The sequence below is a fragment of the Chiloscyllium plagiosum genome, chromosome 17 (genome assembly GCF_004010195.1).
Source record: "Chiloscyllium plagiosum isolate BGI_BamShark_2017 chromosome 17, ASM401019v2, whole genome shotgun sequence".
In the NCBI taxonomy this organism is placed as follows: Eukaryota; Metazoa; Chordata; class Chondrichthyes; order Orectolobiformes; family Hemiscylliidae; genus Chiloscyllium; species Chiloscyllium plagiosum.
Window position 1 is genome coordinate 62,587,634 of NC_057726.1, and position 19,544 is coordinate 62,607,177.

A 19,544-nucleotide genomic window follows, 5' to 3' on the forward strand; every position below is an offset into this window, starting at 1 on the left:
CTGAAACTAGTTTCAAAGAATAAACATTTAAATAATTGCTTGTTTTTTTTTCTCAAAAGCATGTATCAGAAACAGTGTTTACAATGCTGACAGAAGTTCAGCACATCATGAAAATCAATTGAAGACTGACTACTTTTTGTGTTCTCAAATTATTACACGAAAATTAAAGCCGCTGTTCATAAATTTTTGTTCAGGTATCCTAATCCGCTCATTTGTCTGGCTTTTGATAGTCCCAGTATCAAATGTCACTCTCCAGTCAATTTTATTCATGCTATATGATATCAAGAAACTGAAGGATACTGAATACACTGTGCTCTTGGACTGGCACAAAAAAATATGACCTCTACAGAATTCAACTTGTATGATTTGCAGTCTTTATTCTGAAGTCAAATATTGTTTTACAGTGCAGTGCGGTATCAGTCAAGGTGAAATTAAGTGGAAACAGGCATAAACTGATGCTACACCTTTTAAAGCAAGTTTATTGTATTTATTTCACATGATTACAAAGTAAAAAGATTGCTTAATTTATGGTTGAGTAAGACTAGATTGGACCCACGCACAAGCATATTTAGGCTCGAGAATTCAAATTCAGCAATATTCTGCAGAACCAGTCCATGGCTTTTCAGAACATTCCTTTCAGCAACTGACTAAAACTTTCACCCACAGATGAGTTTTCATTATTGTATCTGAATGACAGTCTTGCTTGTGAATGGTAGGTTCTGTAATCTGAAAAAACAAAATCAATAACTAGTCAACATTTCTTCAAATGATCATTCTTTCCTAGCACATGAGATGAATTAGTAGCTCAGGTTGAGGTTCTGGATGTAGATTTGCTGAAAGGTTCACTTCCAGATGTTTTGTCACCCTTGGTAACATTTTCAGTGGGCCTCCAGGCAATTGTTTGGGTTTCTTTGGGTTGGTGTCATCATATCCTGTTCTTTTTGTAAGGGGGTGGTAGATATAGTTCTAGTTGGAATTCCATGCTTCTAAGAATTGTGAGAGAGTTTGGCCAATCTACCACCCCCTGCGAAAAAGAACAGGAAATGACATTAACCCAAAGAAACCTAAACATAAATAGAAAGCAAGAATCAGCAGCAGGGCTTCACCTGGAGGCCCACTGAAGAGGTTACTTAGGGTGACAAAGCATCTGGAAATGAAACTTCCAGCTCAGCGAGCAAACCTACATCCAGGTAATTCTTTCCTCTTAATAGACAATAACATTTGTGCCAAATAATGAAATGACTGTGGCTCTTCGCAACCCTGCTACTAAGAAATTATTCAGCTGGATTCCTAATTTTAGGACTTAGGTCTGGGGACAGGCCCAGTAATTGTTTCATTACAGATGTACACAAAAGTCAAGCAGGGTACATTCCAATAGTGAAACCATAATGATTCCTGTACAGTATGGAAACAACTTTTCTGTCCAACTTGTCCATATCCCAACCTAATCTGGCCCATATTTCTCCAAACCCTCCTTATTCATATACCCATCCAGATGCCTTTTAAATGTTGCAATTGTATCAGCCTTCACCACTTCGTCTGGCAGCTCATTCCATACACGTACAACCCTCTGTGTGAAAAAGTTGCTCCTTAGGTCCCTTTTATATCTTTCTCCTCTCACCCTAAACCTATGCCCTCTCGACTTTGTCTATTTATCCTATCCATGCCCCTCCATGGTTTTATAAACCTCTATAAGCCTCTGATGCTCCAGAGAAAATAGCCCTGGCTTTTCAGCCTCTCTCCCCACTCCCCCCAGCAAGGCAATATCCTTAAATCTTTCCTGAACCCTTTCAAGTTTCACTATCACAATATGAAAATATCTGCTTTTCACCAGTGCATCAAGTGACACTGTTCAACCCAGAAGGTTTTTATGTACTGATATGTTCATCAGACTGAAAACTAGGAGGTATGGGATAATAAGTGGTAAAGTTAGTGGTTCTTGCATCATTCATCTCTGCTATCATTTTGTGCATATCCTCTTGCAGCAGCTGTAAAATCAGCAGAACAAACATGATCTAAAGCTCTGAGTAACTTTAATGCTCGCCACTGGCTGTTCAGATAATACATGCAAACATTACTCACTGAACTGGGCAGAGGAAGGGGTACTACCTAGGTTAGATTTAGAATTTATTTTCATAAATATCTAAGTAGACATGAGCACCCATTAAATGGACTATTAAAATACAAGTAATCTATTAATGGGTATTTAAAGTCTCATCTGTTAAATGAATATGTTCTTGTCTGCTTTAACCAGCACACTGGTAAAAAAAACGAAGCCCTATAATGTGGTAAATTAAAGTCTGAACTCCATCATTCTCCACATTCTGTCCCATCTCATTCCTTCATCTTATTCTGACTTAATTACCCAACATAAATGTATGTTCACCCAAGTCTCTGCTGTCTGTAACTTAACTCACTCCAAGCATCATTTCAGAACAGAATCATATGGCTTCCAGTCAAAAAGCCTCAATTACATAATCACCATCCTAGTTTTCAAATCTCTCTATGGCTTAGTTCCTTTCTAATTGTGTGACCTCCACCAAATCCACATTCCTCCCAAGATATCTGTAGTCCTCTAATTCCAGCCTCTTGAGCATCATCAATTTTAGTTACTCCTAATTAGGGACTTAAGAATATGGTTGCTAAAGTTCTAAATTTTTTCCCCTAAACCTCTCCGGCGTCAGATGTACAGTGCAGAAACAGACCCTTTGGTCCAACTTGTCCATGCTGACCAAGTTCTTCCCTCCTCCAAAAATACTTTATAACTTACTTCTGACCAAGTTTGCGGTCTTCTGTCCTGACACCTTTATGTTGCTCAGTGACAAAAATTACATGTTAAGCATGTGATATTAGCTAACTTGAAAGTACACTACAACTGCTGATATTTATGTCAGCAGGTTCCTGCTATGACAAGACTTCAAACTGTTGCTCAAAGTTTCTAGAATACCGACAATGTTGCACCTGAAGTGACTGCCTGCCTCCCCTTAGGTTTCAACTGATTTTTTTCATCCGTTAATTTTTTTAAATTTCAAACAATTATCTTCACCTTCAGACCGTAAGGTTCTTCTCTCAAGTCTGTAGTCAGGATGGTCTACTGTTCGGAGACAAAATAAAAGAATAGAGAAGGTTAATGAGACATCTAGAGATTAGATATTGGGACCAGGAAGATACTCAAACCAACATTTACCAAAGAAATCTGTCAGAAAGCCTGAGGTCAGTGTATCAACAGTCAGTGTTTGTTAACTGAACTGAACTGATATGGTAGGCGCAACTCCAATGGCCACTGAATGGAGACTGTCCAATCTCATTTATTCCTACAGCAACGTTCTAGCCATTTATCTGCTATGGATTCACCACAGGTTCGATGAAGGAGAAATGCTTAAATGCACTGCGCAATCCACTTGACCATTATCAACAACATGAAACACTATCACAAAATACTATGTATTACAAAAATTTCCACGCACTTGCCAATCAATTACTTGGAGAAAAAATGACTTATGCAGGATTATCCTCACAAAAAGATCCATTTTGCTGGCATTCATTGACAGGATCTATCCTCATCTTGGTTTAACAGTTATCTGAAGTATCAGCCCAAACTAAGTGTGCTAGCTCTGGGGTGGAGCTCAAATTCACAAACTTTGGAGACAGAATCTAGTCACAGAAAATGACATTATGCCATAGCCATCTCTAAACTGGCAACTACTTCCCCTCAGTAGGGCAACAGGTAAGAAAAACAGAAACCTGTATTACATTTGAGAGCTTTCAATTTTAGTTGTGAATAAAACAGCAGTAGATGTCTTTCTACCTTGCAGCTTTATTAGAGTGACTTTACTATTTTTATCGTGCAGGATAACATGACCTATGAACAGATTCCACAGACTGAAAAGGTATATCCGAAATACATTTAAATCTATAGTCAGTGCTTGTTCCCTCAACTACATAAGCCTTTCACATAGTTCATTTAACATCAGTACAACCATAAACCCCTCAACCATTCCCCAATGGCTTCACCAGAGAGTACTGTTATAAATTCAGTTTCCTTTCGTTTTAAGTGGAAGCTCGCTCAGACAGATTATGACCCAAGATAAGGCTACACAAACACTTTCTTGAAACAGCCAACTACAGTGCAAAGAATCCTAAAAACAGAATATCCACATTTGCAAAATGCCATATCCAAGAGGACACTGCCTCCCTTCTGTAGTATAACAAATCTGTGAAAGATTTTTATTCTGCTCCCAGCTCAGTATTCATACTTATTAACCATAACATAATATGATAACATCTGTTATGGTCAACTCTGAGGCTAAATATTTCCAGGGTGAACAAACACCGAAACTGCCTTTATCTGTCTGTTAGGCTCTGTGGTCATGCTGACATCATGAGTACGTATAGGTACTCTCACTCTTATCAAAACCTCCATGTCTGCATGTGATGCCTGAACAACAGCATGAGCAAATGTACAGGAGTATTCAAAAAAAATCTTGAAATATGAACTGCATTTGTAGATGTGACAGAATATCTTTAATTATACGATGGATGGGTAATTGAGACATCAAAAGTGGATTTAAATTTACACCATCCTTTAGTACAGTATTACAAAAATTATAAAACACTATCTACTACATCAACAAAAAATGAACTAATGCAAACTACAGTTATGCTGTGTGGTGCCATCATGAAAAATTTAAGTAAACTAATTTGTTTAAAAGGTGGAGTTGAGGAAGTGGCAAAGAAGGATTCTATTGTGGATTTTTCATGACTACAAGTAAACTCGATTTAAGTTTTCCAAAACACATTCCTAACATCATAGGAGAATAAAGAGGAAACTTTTCCTCTATTAGACAGTCACTCTGTTTATAGCAACTGTGGCACAAATGCTAAGCAGCTTTACTTCAGATTAGCTAAAAGGATTTGAGGTGTAAATTCTGGATTTGCAACCCAATTTCATCTCACTACCAGAACTGCATCTGAGCAATACAGTGTCAAACCACACTCCACTGACAGTACTAATGGAATGTACATACTATTAACGGTACTGGTCTTTTAAACCAAGGTCTAGCGAAGAATTTAAACCACCCCTTAGAGCATTTTCGGACATCCATATTTGCAGTGAAACCACTTCTTTTAATAATAAAAAGCCTGCTCACTGACTAGGAGAGGTAACAGCCCATGCGATATTGCTCAACCCAAATAGGGTTTTTATATATATATAGCAGATTGCTGGATAAAACCGATAGCTGCAGCACATGACGATTACCTGGTCAAGTACACTGAAAAATGGCATGGCAGAAATAATCAAGAACTATTACAACAGTATTATGAACACGTCAAAACTCTATTAGACAACATGTATGTACAATTGGATAAAAGGAAGGAAAACCCCAAGCTCTCAGAATCATTTTAATGTTCGTCACAGTATTCAGATAATACATGCAACCACTATTCATCACTGAACCTTGGGGAGGAAGTAAGAGACAGAAAGAAGGCATAACCCAGGGAAAATTCAGAAAGCTAGGTTTTACTCATGGAGCAATGAGCTCATCATCTGAAAGGCGCATTTACACTAAATCTCTATTTTAATACATTATCTATTATACTGGTATTTAATATGGCCAATGTGTCAACCAGAGTAGCTTTTCAAATGTAATAAGCAGGGCACTAAATGATTAACTAAAACTTAGGAAGATATTCATATGAAACACCATCTGCTATTTATTCTGAAAGTTTGCTGCTTTGACAAAATCACAAACTGTTGTTCAAAGTTTCAATACAGATAGAAATGTACCTCCAATAAATGTGCCTGCAGCTCCCAGTACTTCTTCCTATATTAACTGGCTCAGTTATCATTCTCAATTCTTCACTTCAAATAGCTTCACAAAATGAGACTAAGAAACTCCTTCCAAACAAGGTCTCAGACTGATGCCAACACGGTGCACTGTTCAGAGGCAAAGAAAGAAACATTAAAGGCTCAACATACGTCAGTGCTTAAGTCAATGTTTGGGCTGCAAGCCCTGGCTAATTTCATCAAACACCCCGGAACGTAATTAGGAAAGGTTCTGATCCATCTCTGCACCGACCTAACGGCAGCCTTCACATCAGTGAATTATAAAATGAAATAACACACGTTATAAAGTTATCCAACCCATTACATCCATATTAACTATTTTAAAGAATTATTGAATTAGTCCCAGATTCCTAATCTTCCATAGTATCAGTTCAAACATACGGAGGTTAGGTAGATTGGCTATGTGAAATTATCCAGAGTGTACGGGGATGGATTAGCCATGGTAAATTATGAAGTTGTGGGGCTGCATGGGATGCTCTTTGGGGGTCAGTGGAGACTTGATGGGCCTAATAGCCTCTTTCCACACTAAGGATTCTATGATCCGAACACATTTGCCTTTCGATTATTGATCAAATCCTAAATTTTGAATTATTCAATAATTATTTCAGAATGTACATTCCAGATCATAACTGGCTTCATATAATTCTTCCCTTTCAGTCTACTTTGGGTTCTTCTGCCAACTCCCTTTAATAAACTCCCCATTGGGTATCCTGTAGGTTGACTGAGGGGCAGTCCTAATTGGGACTATATGAGAGTTAACCTTGTGTCATAGACCTAAATCCATAATTCACTGAGAGGAGGCGATGAAAACACATTGCTCTTGGACATGTTTTAGCCATCCTTCTGGACTAGATTGAAAGTAGGCATCAAGATGGCAAGATCAATTCTTCAGTACTGTGCCACCAATCCACCAAAAATAGCATGCTGACATGGTGCATGCAGCTGTTTCCATTGTGCTTGACGTAAAATTAATTTGAAAAATAATTACAAACAGTCAAATAGAGAAATTTGTTGACACAAAGATATCAAACACCAATCTAGTTAAGTGACAAAGATCAATTAATGAAGTGGAAGTCTACATTGAGTTACAATCCTGGAGTAAAGATCATACTTATAGCCTCTGGACTCACTAATGAGGGGCATGGGTTATGAAAGGGATATTGAAACCTATCCAGCTCTTGTATTGGTAACCATTCCTCTTGAAATAATATTAGTTTGGGCCTAATTTTATTTAATCCCATTATATTCAAAAGGGAGAAGGTTATACAGAACAGAAGCCTATGAAAATGAACATACCTGTAACCTCAGAGACCAAGGCAAAGCTGAGTTTATCCTGAGGGTCACCACACCTCAGGCAAGGAGGGGGGCTGGGAATACTTTTCATCAGTACACACATTGACTAGAAAAAGTCATGTTTGTCAAGGAGAATACTGAAATACAGGCTACTAGGCTAGATGAGATTGAGGTTTACAAGGAGATGTTAGCAATTCTGGAAAATGTAAAAGTAGATAAGTCCCCTGGGCCGGATGGCATTTATCCTAGGATTCTCTGGGAAGCCAGAGAGAAGATTGCAGAGCCTTTGACTTTGATTATGTCATCATTGTCCACAAGACTAGTGCCAGAAGACTGGAGGATAGCAAATGTTCTCCCCTTGTTCAAGAAGGGGAGTGGAGTAGAGACAACCCTGGTAATTATAAACCTTACTTCGGCTGTGGGTACACTGTTGGAAAGGGTTATAAGAAATAGGATGTATCATCATCTAGAAAGGAATAAGTTGATTGGGGATAGTCAACATGGCTTTGTGAAGGATAGGTCATGCCTCACAAACCTTATTGAGTTCTTTGAGATGGTGAGCAAACAGCTGGATGAGGTTAAAGCTGTTGATGTGGTATATATGGAATTCAGAAAGGTGATTGATAAGGTTCCCCACGGTAAGCTATTGCACAAAATACAGAGGCATGGGATGGAGGGTGATTTAGCTGTTTGGATCAGAAGTTGGCTAGCTGAAAGATGACAGAGGGTCGTGGTTGATGGGAAATATTCATCCTGGAGCTCACTTACTAGTTTTGGGTCTACCGCTGTTTGTCATTTTTATAAATGACCTGGATGAGGGCATAGAAGGATGGGTTAGTAAATTTATAGATGACACAAAGGTCAGTAGAGTTGAGGAGAGTGACAAAGGATGTTGTAGGATACAGAGATGCTGTAGTTGGCCAATGGAGTTTAATTCAGAGTGTGAGGTGATTCAGGAAGGAATAAAAGAGTACTGGGATAATGGTAAGATTCTTGGTAGATGAACAGAGAGATCTCAGTGTCCAGGTACTTAGATCCCTGAAAATTGCCACCCAGATTGATAAGGTTGTTACGGCTGCATACAGTGCGTTACCTTTCATTGATGGAGGGATTGAGTTTCGAAAACATTAGGTCATGTCGCAGCTGTGGTGAGGCCACATTTGCAGTATTGCGTACAGTTCTAGTCACCGCATCATAGAAAGGATGTGGAAGCTTTGGAAAGGGCTCAGAGGAGTTTTACTAGGATGTTGCCTGGTATGGAGAGAAGGTCTTACGAGGAAAGGCTGAGGGACTTGAGGCTATTTTCGTTAGAGAGAAGGTGACTTAATTGAGACATATAAGATAATCAGAGGGTTAGATAGGATGGACCGTGACAGCCTTTTTCCTCAGATGGCAATGGCTACCATGAGGAGATGTAGCTTTAAATAGAGGGGTGATAGAAATCAGACAGATGTCAGAGTAATAGGAGCATGGAACGCACTGCTTCCAACAGTAGTGGACTCGCCAACTTTAAGGGCAATTAAATGGTCATTAGATAGGCATATGGACAAGAATGGAATGGTGTAGGTTAGATGGCCTACAGATTAGTTCCACAGGTCGGCACAACATCGAGGGCTGAAGGGCCTGTACTGCGCTGGAATGTTCTATGTTCTATTAAAGCAGAACCTTCACGGTGACCCCAGCCAGTGTGGGAACTGACTCCATACTGTTAGTCTTGCACTGCATCACAAACCAGCAGTCCAGCCAACTGAGCTAACCAACCAATACTAATTTTAGGGCTTTCACTTTTAGCAAATGAATAAAAGGGGGAGTAGGCAGACGTATTTGCCCTTTATTGCATTATTAGACACTCCAGCTTGATATTATACATACATGAACTGTTCATAGGATAATATGACCCATGAAGAAATTCCACAAACTGGAAGGAAATATTCTAAAATCTTGGAGTTATGAGTTGAACTGACATCATTACTGCTTAGTTAATAGACACAAAATAATCATTATGGAACCAGAGTGGAAACGTTATCCTAATAACATAGCAGCATACAAAATATTCTAATGATAGTTTCAGGCGACTAACTGGATATAAACATTTTATCTTAGCTTAAACGTTGCTATTTCAAATGTCATGTCACCATTTATATCTACTATTCCCTTTATACTCTGTACACTTCTCACCCTGTTGCTCTAACAACAGTTTAACTGGGCATCTTCACAACGTGAGTTGAGAATAATTCCCCCAAACCATTTCCCAAAGATGTCACCAATTGACAATGCTAAAGGTAAAGAAAGTTAAACTTCGAAATGAATTTTCAACCAGTGGGATTTCGATAACTTCGAAATGAATTTTCAACCAGTGGGATTTCGATATGAGGGATAAATTGGTGCAAAGAGTTTATGGAAAATCATTTCAGATATCAACGTATTTTTAAAAAAATGCTGCAATCAACTAGTGCACAATCAAGAAAAAGGACACTGGCCTTTTCTGTTCCAGTTTGATGAGACCTGCCAATAGCCTCAAAGTTATCATAGCTATACATTCAACGCCCCAAAATATTCTTAATTGGCACAGTTATCCTGTGTGGACAAAGCAAGTTTGTAAAGCAGATATATTATCAAAACCTCCCCTGTCCAAATAAAATGATCGACAGTCAGATTCAGCAAAGGAACAAGAATGTTTCAAAAATCTCTTTAGGCAAGACCACTTCACTGGAAATCTGCTCTGCAGTTACAGATTGGATTGGATTATCTGCTGTATGAAATCCCAGCTCCATGGATAAGTAAGAGAAACAAGCTGAGAAAATAATATGTTGTATGAAGTCTATGACCATTGTGAGAGTATTATAAATACCAATACTACCTCTATTAGATAATGTACACAGAATCAACATAAGAGTACGGCCCAAGCTCTCAGAATAATTTAATGCTCGTCACCTGCAGTTCAGATAATACATGCAAATATCATTCATCACTGAACTTGAGCACTGTGGGAGAAGAGGACTTTCCAAGACAGACTTCAAAATTTAATTTTGACCAAAAGAAATTGTTACACATAATTACGTTCATATTATCTAAAAGTGCACTAACTCTTTTTTTACATCATTTTAAAACAGTGATTAATCAGTCAGCAAGTGCTTAATACAGTTCACCTGTTAACTGGGTAACCTTAAAACTTTCCCAGTGCATTAATCAGAAGAACTGAAAGTCCGTGATGCTCTGATACATTATATAATCTCTATTTATTCAGAAAGATTGCGACTTTGACAGGTTTGCAAGTTTTGTTCAAAATTCCAATATACAGAATTGTACCTACACTTCTCACTTGCACCTCAGTTATCAATTGTTCTTCGACTCTTCATTTCGAAGGATCCTCACATGATGGAACTAAGAAACTCCCAGCCAATCTTGCAAATGAGGTGGAATAGTGCACTGTTCACAGACAAAGAAAAAGACAATAAGGGTCACAGAGATGTACAGCAAGGAAACAGACCCTTCAGTCCAACTCGTGCATGCAAACAGATATCCTAAATAAATCTAATCCCATACCCCTCTGAACCCTTCCTATTCATGCACCCAACCAGATGCCTTTAAAATGTTGTAATTGTACCAGTCTCCATCATTTCATCTGGCAGCTCATTCCATACACACACCATCCTGTGTGAAAGGTTGTCCCCTAGATCTCTTTTAAACCTTTCCCCTCTCAACTTAAAACTGTACCCACTGGTTTTGGACTCCCCCACCTCCAGGAAAAGACCTTGGTTATTCATCGTATCCATGCCCTTCATGATTTTATAAACTTCTACTGTCAAAGAAATATTACTGAATTAGTCAAAAGGATGGTCTGGCTGTAAACAGCAAGCCCTTTGTTTATCAAACTCCCACTGCACTTCATTGGAAAAGATTTTGATCTAATTATGTATTAACAAAACGACAACCAACACACTCTAAAATTATGAAGTAGTACACAAAAATACTTGCCCTATCATATCCAGATCATAACTCACTGCACATATTTTCTCCCTTCATGTTGCCTTTTTGCTTGCAAATTCCCTGAAATAAAGTGGACTCTTTTGCATGAGGGTGCATATCTGTTTGAGACTGGTAGCAAATCATGCCACGTGTGCAAGCATATTTTGCACTAAATGAAAAACACCCAAATGTATTATTCTATATCAATCACTTCTGACCATCCATCTGGGCTGGACTAAATTCAGACTCTAAAACAGGGAATGGAACATAAAAGCATACAAGAATTATACAGCACAAAAGTGGCCCACGAGCCCATTCTCTCCGCACGTCATCAAGCACTCGATTTCCTACAGGGCATCGATCAGATCACTACTACAGTCACATTTATAGCTTTGATCTCTTTATTTACAAATTGAGATAACAGAATTGAAGCATTTCAGAGAAGGTTCACTCAACTGATTCCTGGGATGAGGGGTTCTCTTATTATAAATTGGAGATGTTGGAGATGTTTCTATTCACATTCAGAGAGATGATCTTATTGAAATATACAAGATCCCGAGTGGACTTGACAGGAAATTATACTTTGCTTTGTGGAAGGAAGTAGAAAAGGACACAAATTTTTAGAAGTGACTCCCATTTAAGACAGAGTCAAGGAGTATTTCTCTCTGTTAAAGATGCACAGGTCTTTCAGATACTTGCTCCCCAAAGAGAGGAGGCAGGGTCAGTGAGTATTTGTAAGGAAGAAGTATAGATATTCTTGCCTAACAAGAGCATTGAGGTATATTAGGGTTGGCAGGAAAGTGATGGTTGAGGGCACAATAAAATCACAACTTTATTAAATAGCAGAGCAGGTTTGAGGACCAGCTCATGCTTCCAATTCATACATTCCTTTATAAATGGCAAGATCATAGCTTAAATACAATGTGCTACTCAAACGACCATGAAGAGCCCGCTGACAGGATGCATTTGCACCTCCATATAACATCTTTATTTCTATACAGCACCATGTGCTCAGAACACAATTTATTTTGCGAAAAAGTGACAGCTTTTTGACACAGGATGATCTCATCATTGATCTCTCTTTTTGTCATCTGCTGAAAGACTAGTGTTGGCTAAAAAGCAATAACAGGCCTGAGTGTCACTCTACACGATAAGCTCTTAGTCCTAGTTGAGGAACTGAAACTCATTCAACAACAGAAGTGACAATGGGCCTATCCTGCTCTAAATTGGTGATTCAATCCCTTTAAAGCACACAACAGCTGTGGTTCATTTCAACAAAAGTACAGAGATTCAGTAGGGAGATGGTTAGGAGAAACAAAAGCTCATTTGGGAGCTCAGTTTTAATAAACAAAATGGATTGCAGACATTGTTAAAGCTTTCCTTTACAGTATCATTCAACATTCATGCACATAAAATTATGAATACTTTTACTGTTCAGAATTACATGACCTACAAAAAGATTTACAAACTGGAAGGAAATATCCTGAACTCTCCGATTTAGCAGCTTAACAGTCATAATTTCAGTTTATGTATGCCAAATATCACATTACAGAACTAGGAATCACACTGGAAAAGATTAGATTAGATTACTTAGATTAGATTACTTACAGTGTGGAACCAGGCCCTTCGGCCCAACAAGTCCACACCGCCCTGCCGAAGCGCAACCCGCCCATACATCCACCCCTTACCTAACACTACGGGCAATTTAGCATGGCCAATTCACCTGACCTGCACATCCTTGGACTGTGGGAGGAAACCGGAGCTCCCGGAGGAAATCCATGCAGACACAGGGAGAATGTGCAAACTCCACACAGTCAGTCGCCTGAGGTGGAAATTGAACCCGGGTCTCTGGCGCTGTGAGGCAGCAGTGCTAACCACTGTGCCACCGTGCCGCCCACTAACACAGTATTTACAAACTATGAGAAAAAACCTTTTAAATTGAGTTTATACCCATAATTGCTGTTTCCATCATGGTTTTAAACACTGTTGAGCACACTATAGGTTTGAACTGAGTACTGAACGGTGTTTAAAACCATGATGAAAATCAGTACTCAGTTCAAACCTATAGTGTGCTCAACAGTGTTTAAAACCATGATGAAAATAACAATTATGGGTATGCTGATCATCCCCTAATATCTGTACCCTTCTCACTTGATTCCTTTAATACCTAATGTTCGATGCTTTGTTTCAACTGGATACCTTACACAAAGCTTCAGAACTTCTTTCAAAGCAATTCCTTAATATCACACCAGAGGGCAATGTTCAAACTAAAGAAAGTTGAATTTTTGCTCAGGAGTTTGACATAAAAGGTCCACACAGTACAATAAATCATTTCTTTGGAAGGCTATTCTCAACTTAAATATCGCTGCATTAGAAAAATACTCTGTCCTCTTTCACGCAATTCACCGAAAACTCCTTTTTAAGGATCTTTCCTGCTTCAATTTGGTGCTAATACCTCCTCTGATCAATGCTGAGACAATAGATTCCAGAGTAACAAAAACGTAGTTTTAATTGCATGACTGTGCTGTCTCTTAACAAAGTGACTTGATTACTTATCAGAAAAATGTCAACTGTCCAAATGTGATACTTGGTGAACAGACTTGGCAAATATTATAGGAGTATTCCAAACATCTTATGAAACAAGACCACTTTGATGAAAAATTATTTTACATTTAAATATAATTGCACATTGTATGAAGTCCAACTCCATAGTAGGCAGAGATGGCAAACCTTTGGTCTTACATATGGGCAGTACGGTGGCACAGTGGTTAGCACTGCTGCCTCACAGCGCAAGAGACCCAGGTTCAATTCCCGCCTGGCAACTGTCTGTGTGGAGTTTGCACATTCTCCTTGTACCTGCGTGGGTTTCCTCCGAGTGCTGCAGTTTCTTCCCACAGTCCAAAGATGCGCAGGTCAGGTGAATTGGCCATGCTAAATTGCCCATAGTGTTAGGTGAAGGGGTAAATGTAGGAGAATGGGTCTGGGTGGGTTGCTCATCGGAGGGTCGGTGTGGACTTGTTGGGCCAAAGGGCCTGTTTCCACACTGTAAGTAATCTAATCTAATCTAAATATGCAATCTAGCGTTACAGAAAATCAAGAAGGGAAGATCCCAAGTTCTCAGAATGATTTCAAAATTCGTCACTGACAGTTCAGATAATACATGCAAGCATCATTCATCATTCAACTTGGGCATGGAGCAGAAGAAAGGAAATAAAGAAGAACTTTGAGGATAAATTAAAAGTATTGCATGCTACAATAAGTATTATTCAACTACAAATAAAACTAGATATTTAAATTTTCTAAAATAAGCCCTCATATTAAGTCCTTTGCACTGTATTTTTATACAGTTTTTAAAGAATTAATTAATGTAGTTAACCCATTAACTGGATAGCTCTGACTGCCATAAGCAATTCATTCATAAAGGAACACAATACCAATGATATTGCCAAAGTGAAATAGCTATTTATTCCAGAAGGTTAGAACTTTGGTAAGATTACAAATCATTGTTCAAAATTCCAAAAGCCAGGACTGTACCTTATGTTGTTGTGCCTGCATCTGACATTTGCTCCTTAGATCCAACAAGTTCATCAGCATTCTCACTGATTCATCATTTCAAACCAGTATCTTCTCATCACAGGACGAAGAAAATCTCACAACCAGTCTCATGATTACATCGAATAGTGCACTGTTCAGAGACAAAAAAAAGGACAATGCTGTCAGTGAATAAACTAATGTTTGGACTGAAAAGAAAGTGATAGTGAAGACTGTCTTTATCAAAACCCCTATGCAAAGTTATTGGGAAAGTCTTCTGTGCATCAGCATAATTATGACCTCCACATCATAGAATGATGTAGCGCTGAATACATCCATGGAGCTGTATCTCTTCAAAAGTGTGGTCCAGTTAGATGCACTTCCCTGATCTTTCTGCTCAGTTTTACAAATGTTCCACTTTCTGGGTACTGATTCACTTTCCAGTTCACAGTTATTAAGTCGCTTCCACCACCATTTCAGGCAGTGTTCTCCAGATCATCATAACTAACCAGGCTCTCAGTAAATTGTTAAATACTTGCAAAAGCAAAACTTCAAAGGGTATGGAGAAAGGCAAACATATTAGAGGGAATGGCTTCATTGTGCAGTGCGAATAAGTAGCTCACTTGCTGAGTTAGAGGCTTTTAGGTCTGAGCTCCACAGGAGAGCTGCAAAGATATAAATCTAGACTGACAATCCAGTAAAGTATTGAAATAGTACTGTCAGATGGAAGGACTGCAGATGTTGGAGATCAAGTTGAAAAGTGTAGCGCTGGAAAAGCACAACAGGTTAGGCAGCATCCAAGGAGCAGGAGAATAAGACGTTTCGGGCATAAGCCCTTCATCAGGAATGTGGATGTGGGAAGGATGTTCAGTCAAGTGGAGAGGGAGGGGGAGGGGGGGGGGGGGGGGGGGGGGTAGCAGGTAGGTAATAGGTACATGCAGGTGGTGGTGATGGTGATACTTCAGAGGGAAGGGTGGAGTGGACAAGTGGGAAGGAAGGTGGACAGGTTGGACAGTTCAAGAGGGCGGTACCAAATTGGAGGGTTGGATCTGGGATGAGGTGGCGTAAGGGCAGATTTGGAAACTGATGAAGCCGGTGCCATGTGGTTGAACAGTCCCAAGGTGGAAGATGAGGTGCTCTTCTTCCAGGCGTCAGGTGGCTTGGATTTGGCGGTGGAGGCCGCCAAGAACTTGCATGCCCTTGGCAGAGTGGAAGGGGAAGTTGAAGTGGTCGGCCACAGGGCGGTGCGATTGTCTGGTGAGTGTACCAGAAATGTCCCCTGAAACGTTCAGCAAGTTGGTATCCTGTCTCCCTATTGTAAAGACAACCACGTCGAGAGCAACGGACACAGATGAGGTGTCTGATGTACCATCTTTCGAATGAAATGTTAAACTAAGATTCCCCTGCCCTCTCAGATGGATATAAAACAACTTGCCATGTTATTTTGAAGAGCAGGGAAATCCCTTCAGTGTCCTCACCTGTATTTATTGGTCAACCAACATTTTAAAAAGACTAGCTATTCATTTACCTCAAATGTGGTCTCTTGATGCATCAAAGTTGCTTCCTACAGTACAACCATTTTAAATACATTTAATTGGCCATAAAGCACTATGGGCTGTCCTAAAATCATAAACTCACTGGGAAAAAAATTAAGTTGTTTTTGTACTGCAAAATTCTATGGCTCTGCATTAAAAACCATCAGAAAAAAAGCATTTACTTACCACTTATTTAGACCATGTGAGGACATTCAACTTCAGGAATCAAAGAATTCAAGCCCCGAGAATAACAAATTTAAGATCACATCAGACCACTACTAATGGGCACTTACAAGAATAGGACTGTAAAATCAGAACATTATTCACAGTTAAAATATTATTTAACTTACATAACATCTGAATTGCAACTGATCTTCCAATTTCACAATCCGAATAATAATTTACTTTTCTTCAACATCTGTTGAAGAAAATTCAAAAATTGATCAGGGATGCACTAAATAAAACCCACATTTTCAAGAGGTTAAACGGTCTTGCACAAAACAAAGAGATCTTTAACCCTCATCAGATTTTAAAACGGCATAAATATGCCCAATTCAGTTAGTTATTGCTGCTAATTAATATTTAGGTGTGATTCCAAAGTTGTGCCGATCATTAATTTCCAAGCAGTTCACTGATTTCCAGCTGCAGCTCCACGTGTCAGCCTACCATGCTGCCCTCAAAGAGTAGCTTTACAGCTCCTGGATCAGTTGTCCTGTACAGTTTGCCACCTCGTTATTTCCCAATGCCAGTAAAAACACAATTGAGGATTGGATTGGACACGATCATCAAACTGAATTGGGAAAGCCCAGTCAATGTCAATGTCCTGGCTCCTGGCCCCAGGCCCAGGCCCAAGCTTAAGTTCGCCTGATTTTAACGGCCCAGCCCTTACAAATCCCCCCCCGCTCACCAGAATCGGAACAGGCCGCTGTACTATCCTTTCGCATTAATGACTCGGTTCCTCACAATTTCACCGACTCCAGGGAGCGGGAGGGGGAGCGGAGCAGCCACCTCGCCATCCCGCCCAACCGCCGCCATGCGTTCCGAGCAGCCTGCACACGTGCGCATGCGTGGCGCGCAGTGCTCTCTGGGGGCTGTAGTCCCTCGGGCGGCGCTCGATTCCCCCTGAATTTGGAGAGGTGGAACTACAATTCCCGGGAGGCCTACGCGCGCGCGCGCGGTCTGGGAAGGCAGGCAGGCAGACAGACAATCAGCGCCTCAAGCGAGCGATTAACCAGCGTCATCCAGACGGGGACAGAAGCTGAGTCGCCAGGATAAAATTAGAACCACGTGGCGGTTTGGTTAAAACTCGGACGTAGGGACCGCTGCTTGGCTCAAGCTGAACGCGTGCTCAACGGCGAACGCGGTAACAGCCACGTGCCCGCCCAAATAAGGATGGGGTACGCTAGCCTGGTACCTGACTGGAGAATCCGGCACCGAGCAACATGACGTCAACGTCTTTGATTGGATGGAGGGGGGGGCCAACGTGGATCGGGAATAAAAGACCGCGCCACCGGAAGTTGTGTCACATCCGGGGGAAGAGGCGCGCTGGTGAGTCGTTGCTAGGAGGCGGAGCGAAGTCAAGGCAATAGAGGGACCGTTGAGATTGGCCCCTGGGTAATTGTGTGGGTGTAGTATTAACTTAGCAGACGGTTGGCTGGTGTGGCTTTTCCTTGGGTGTTGGTGCTTTATATTTGGGAATATAGTGAGTGGGTTGTCTGAGCTGGAGTGCCTTCTGCACCTCGCTTCCCCTGAGGTCACCTGCTGCCTCCAGGTAGACACAGGCACTAGAGTTTGGCGTCCCTGGGTGGGTGTTGGCAAAAACCAGTCTTACTGTTCTGACCTACTTCCTAACCCCATAAATAGGAAGCGTCCAGCCCGGGGAAGGAGCTAAACTGAACGATCCTCAAAAGCACAACCTTTAAAGTCGGTGATGAGTCCAGGGAGCTCAGACTGGAGAGGATTTCTCCATCAATGTGACCAGACTATGGTGAATGTCCTGGAAAGGCTGGTATTCGGTCTGGGACTCAAAGGAATGCTCTTTGTTTTGGAGTCTAGCTAAGGATAACATGAGGAATGGGAACTTTAAAAAGTTGCAGAAGGCTGTAGCAATCGGCTGGAGAACAGGACAGAGGTAAAATCATTTCAATAGGTTTAATTGGAAGTGCTAGCTTTCGGAGCGCCGATCCTTCAGGTGGTTGTGGAGGACACAATTGTAAGGCAATTTATAGCAAAATTATAGCAATTTTTGCTATAAATTGCCTTACAATTGTCCTCCACAACCACTTAGAGGAGCAACGCTCCGAAAGCTAGTGATTCCAATTAAACATGTTGGACTATAACCTGGTCTTGTAATTCCTGAAGAAGGGCTTATGCCCAAAACGTCGATTCTCCTATTCCTTGGATGCTGCCTGACCTGCTGCGCTTTTCCAGCAACACATTTCAGCTGTTGTAATTTTTAACTCTGTACATCCCAATCCAACGCCAGCATCTCCAAATCAGGCCAGGGCAGAAAACCAACAGGAAAAACTGAACCTGCGAGCCGAGATAATGACCTTAGGACATAAACGGGCTTGCAGAAAAAAGCTTTTCACCCGTGTGAGAAATTCGAAAGGGAGAAAAATAAACGAGGCATTTAAACAAGATCGCGAGGTGAAAAAGGTGTTGGAAAAAGCAATTCAGTGATTTGAAGACTGCTATGAATGTGTATATAAAACAGCTCAAGGGAAGAAACTTGCAACTGACCAACATTGTCAAATTTGTGGATATGTCAGATCACAAATGATCCCCCTGGAGTTGTTCGCAAAGACAAACTCCTAGAGAGCGAGAGATTAATTTCTCCCCCCCCGTCTATTGTCAACGTGCCTACACCCATGTAGCCCTACCCAGAGGAAGATGGTCAGAGAGCCCTCATTAAGTTAAAGGAGGCTGTTTTATCAGCCGTGGGAGCTAATAGAATCCTATGGAATCATTAAGTGCAGGCAGAAGAGGGAACACCTGATAGCTTTTGCACCTCCTGCTCTGATCAGTGTTTCGGAATATTTAGGAGCTGGACTTGGATCAACAGAACCTACAAGAGCGAAATACTATGGTACGGATCTTAGTATCACGGAGGACTCCCAACAAAAAGCTCGTGTTTGACCTGACACAGGCCACAGGAAAGCATAGATAATAAGGCGGATGACAAGAACATTGAAATGGGAAGGGGAAATTCAAATAAGACTAACACGACAATCGCACCGGCTAACAGGGCTGTGGGGTCCTAGAAAAATGAAGGAAACGAAAACATGCTGAGGGACCAACCCCTCCATATCAGATTGGGGGGGTGGGGTCGAGACAGGTACAGGGGAAGGGCACATCCACTCGCTGCA

At 40.6% G+C, this 19,544-nt stretch overlaps 1 long non-coding RNA gene across 3 annotated transcripts; it reads right to left on the minus strand.

Moving 5' to 3' along the window:
* Nucleotides 1–453: 453 nt before the first annotated feature.
* Nucleotides 454–16,418, minus strand: LOC122558571. Of its 3 annotated transcripts, none has more exons than XR_006314184.1 (6): nucleotides 16,363–16,418; nucleotides 14,645–14,795; nucleotides 10,455–10,570; nucleotides 5,789–5,938; nucleotides 3,047–3,091; nucleotides 454–726 (listed from the first exon to the last, which is right to left on the minus strand). It is a non-coding gene; the product is annotated as an uncharacterized LOC122558571 (long non-coding RNA). The 3 variants fall into 3 exon arrangements; XR_006314182.1 differs by having other exon boundaries at nucleotides 3,047–3,094; XR_006314183.1 differs by lacking the exon at nucleotides 3,047–3,091.
* Between the last annotated feature and the right edge of the window lie 3,126 nt (nucleotides 16,419–19,544).